The 4,622-nt window shown below is 34.2% G+C and overlaps 1 pseudogene; it reads left to right on the forward strand.

Moving 5' to 3' along the window:
* Window positions 1-2,511: 2,511 nt before the first annotated feature.
* On the forward strand, window positions 2,512-4,063 carry LOC100013211 (ribulose-phosphate 3-epimerase-like; annotated as a pseudogene).
* The last annotated feature ends 559 nt before the right edge of the window (window positions 4,064-4,622 follow it).

Here is a 4,622-nt window from a genome sequence, read left to right on the forward strand (position 1 = left end):
ATATGTATATATATAATTTTAAATTATATATATAATTGTTTATGTATACATATTTACTGGTGTCCTTTCCAAATTGCAAATTTACTCATCATGATTTTTAGATATCACAGGTTGACCAAAGGTATTAAATGAGAATTTTGGGATAGTTTCAAGGAAACTTCAGAAAACACAGAAAAGGCAACAGACTACACAGAAAAATTTAGAAACTATGTAGTTTATGACCAAATACTTAACTCAAACATCCCCTAAAAGAAAAAGAAACTTTTTCAGATTTCCCTGGTACAAAAAGAGGTCAAAAAAGTTTTACATGGATGTTTTAGATCAGAAGAGTGTTATTAATGCTCCCAATCTTTTTGATGTGGAATGGATGTCTGTATGTATATATGTGTATATATATATAGATATACAAATATATATATACCCTTGTATATAAATACACATATACATGTGCACACACATTTATATATATATATATGTACATAGAGATACTGTTTGCATGTGTGTATTCATGCATATGTATACAAATATGTGTATATATTCAAATATATGTACATTTTTTATTTGGTAAATATATAACATAAAATAATATAAATATAAATAATATACTCTAAAAATCGAATCTAATTATATAATATATTGAAAGTTTTTCAAAGCTTATAAATTTGTAGTATCAGGAATGATGACTTATTAAGTTAATTGCTCTAAATTGTAGGTAATATTCAGGTGTCCAAAATCCCTCTGTTCCCAGCATATTTTATTTGTATAATTCCTGAGGATATTTTCAGGGCTATACTTGTAGTACACAAATTTGCCAACCATTTAGGAAAGATAGCAAACTTCTTATTTATAGATCTCCCCACCAGGACATTTCTTGCTGAGCTTTCTCTTTGTGCTTAATTTTGATGATCAGTAAATCCAGTCTCCTTAAAAATAACCTTTCTATCATTTCTCATTGCAATGAGTGGGTCCAAATTTCTCAACAAGGAATGGGTCCAATTTCATAAACAGATCTCCATCCAATATATCTTAGACAAATTTTACTGTTTGGTTTTGTATTATATGCTCATCACACACAATAAAATTTTAATTCCTTTTTTTATTCATGGAACTTTTTCATAGACCCATTCATTAAATAGTTCCATTCTGTTTCTAGGTGACAATTCCTGGCTTACATTTCCATCACTATCTTTTACTTTTCCTGGAATTATTGGAATTGTTTCAGTATCCTTTCTGTAATTAACCCAATTCTCATGAACTTAGAGAACATTAATCTTCTCACTTCTTTGGACAAGTAGACATTCATCTTTCCATGGCTGCTTTAGGGTGATGAGCCCTGGAATTTATTAATATCATGAGTATAATTAGTATACTTTCATATTTTTTTACTCTGCTTGTCACTATTCTGAAAGAGTACATTAAGATGTATTTGACTGATATTAATTGCTTCATGTATGAACTTTTCTTTTTTTATTTTAGGATACAAGTAACTCTTGATATAAAAGGCAAAATATTTTTCCTCAATGGTTTCATGATCAATGTTCAGTGTTTCTTATATATTTTAGCCTCAAATGTAACGTGTAACAGTTACTATAATTTTTATTACTATTACTATTTTTATTACTATATTTTATTACTATTATTATTTTATTATTTTTATTTTTCATATGAGAAATTGGAGGCTTTAAATCACTGTCACCCATTCCACCAAGTCAGTGAATCTCTGAGCCAGCAGTAAAACATAATCATTTTTTCCTCCAGTTTCATTTCTTTGTTCATTCTGACTCCTTTTACAGATTACCACAAGCCTTTCCTTCAGTCTTGAAATTTTTATTTGAATGTGTCTTGGGTATTTGATAATATATAACCAAATAACATCATCTGCAAACTTCAGTATAACTGATGCTTGCTAAAACCAACTTTACAGTTAGTAAGAAATAACAGTCAAGATCCTGGGTCCATATTCAGAAGATTTGCTTTCAAAGTGTGGCTGCCACAATTCCTAGCTATTTGGCCCCATAAATTTTCCCAAAAGATTCTATGATAGAATCAAAAGAGGGTAGAATGAAATACCCAAAGTCATATTTTTTTTAAAAATTATAGATCAATTTAAAAAAGGGTATGAAGGATGAAATAAGCTCATATGTTTTGTGCCAAAAACATAAAATAACTATTGATGGAAATAAAGTAGGACTATTCACCATAGATTTCAAATTGTTTTTTCTTCTAAGAAGAATAATTTTTGGTATAGAAAAGGTAGAAAAGAAAGAGAGAATTCATAGTCAAGATAATTATGGGGATTAGTTCATAGCATCTGACCTAAATAAACAGAATGGTAGGGTAATGGAAGAACTAGATAATGTGATTGTGAAGTTATTGTCTTATTTTTTTAAAGATTCTAACGAAGGAGGGTTACTGTAGAACCAGAGGGGAATAAATGTTTGATTGTTTTTTAAGCAAAGAAAATGGAATCACTCTGTAAGAAGCATAGTCCATGGGGGATCAGCACCCACCATGGCCTCAGGCTGCAAAATTGGCCAGTCCATCCACAATAGTGACCTGGCCTGCCTGGGGGCCAGTGCACCCAGATGCTGGATTCCGGGGCCAACTATCTGCACCTGGATGTAATGGATGGGCATTTTGTTCCCAATATCACTTTTGGTCACCCTGTAGTAGAAAGCCTTCGAAAGCAGCTAGGCCAAGACCCTTTCTTTGACATTCACATGATGGTTTCTAGACCAGAACAGAGGGTAAAGCCAATGGCTATAGCAGGGCAAATCAATATACCTTTCATCTGGAAGCTACTGAGAACCCTGGAGCATTTATTAAAGCCATTTGAGAGAATGGGATGAAGGTTGGTCTTGCTATTAAACCAGGCACTATGGTTGAGTATTTGGCACCATGGACCAATCAGATAGATATGGCCTTAGTTATTATGGTGGAACCTGGTTTTGCAGGGCAGAAGTTCATGGAAGACATGATGCCAAAGGTTCATTGGCTGAGGACCCAGTTCCTCTCTCTGGATATTGAAGTAGATGGTGGAGTAGGTCCTGACACGATTCACAAATGTACAGAGGCAGGAGCTAATATAATTGTGTCTGGTAGTGCTATCATGAGGAGCGAAGAACCCAGATCTGTCATCAATCTCCTGAGATATATTTGTTGAGAAGCTGCCCAGAAAAGCCCTCTGGATAGATGAGATTTCCAGGCAACTATCCTCCTATGCCCAGCCCACCTCCTCATAGACCAGATTATTCAGCCTCATTTTCACCTGGTGCACAAGAACCCAAGGAGCTCAAGAATCATGCTGGTGCAGAGGTGGAGCCACTGTCCCAAGCAGTTAAGCCTTCATCTTGTTGACTTCAGCATACAATCAGATATGCTGAGGCCAAGAATGGAAATAGGTGCATATATGATAATTACTAGGTTTTTAAAGAGTTGGGAATTAAATTTTTATGTGGCCTAAAGTACAGCGTTTTTACTAGAAGACTTGATTATATATATTATATTGCCTTGTCTTAAGGTTAAAAAAAACAAATTTTGTCTTGTAGGCAGAAGAAAAAATAGCAGCTGCTAACTATAAAGGGACTAAAATGGGTAGTACTGCTCCTCTTAGAAAGTATTCTCAAATGTTTGTGCATCATTATAAAAGGTTTGCTTTACTCATTAGCTTTCTTTAGAAAACACAATGGTCTTTTTGTTTGGGGCATCAATTGATTTTCATATATGCAATTTCTTTGTGTGACTGGGTTTGGTTTCTTGGGGGCAAAATCTAAGCTCAATGCTTTTGAGTGGAATGAGATGATTCCTTTCTAAGTTTCTTTATCTCTTTCACCTCCCATCATCCCTTCATACTGATCTTGACCACATTTTCATGTGATTGACCACCCTACTTTTTTTTTCCCAGTTGACCAAATGACAAAAACCATTTCCAGGTGCCATGCTCCCTTTTTTCCCTTCATTTTGGGCAGTAACCTACTTTGGAACTAAACTATAAGATGACTGATGATAATGTTGTTTACAAGAGTTTATTTTTTTATATACTTAAAAAAAACACATTTATTTCAGGCTCTTTCTTTCCTATAGCAAAATATGTTCAATGCTTGTTGGACAGAAAGCTGACTTGTCTCTTTCTCCAGATCAGAAGTATGGCCTCAGAGGTCCTTCAGGTGGCTGGACCCAAAAATACAAAAGTGTAGGACATCATTGTCTAGGAGTATCCTCAAATAACAAGGAAAAAGGTATCATGGACTATTCCAAGTAACTTTTAATTGACCACTTTTTAAAGAATTCATAATTTGATTATGCTAATACCAACTTAGATCAGGAGTGTTTTCATTTAGTTCTGGACCTAGTGTATCCTTACATCTTACAGAGAACTCAGGTGCTTCTTGTATCCTGGATCTCATTTCATTCTTCTGACACTCTTAAAGGAAGCAGAACAGTTATTGTCCTCATTTTACAACTGAGGAAACCAAAGCACAGAGCAGTCAGTTAAAACATCACATGGAGGTTATATGGATAGATATTTGGAGTTCAGACATGGGTTCAGCTTACATTACTGGTTTGATGTTGTCATGATCTTAAAGTCCTCTTCCAGGGTCTTTCAGACCTCTAAATGAATG

Source organism: Monodelphis domestica, chromosome 1, assembly GCF_027887165.1.
Source record: "Monodelphis domestica isolate mMonDom1 chromosome 1, mMonDom1.pri, whole genome shotgun sequence".
Lineage (NCBI taxonomy): Eukaryota > Metazoa > Chordata > Mammalia > Didelphimorphia > Didelphidae > Monodelphis > Monodelphis domestica.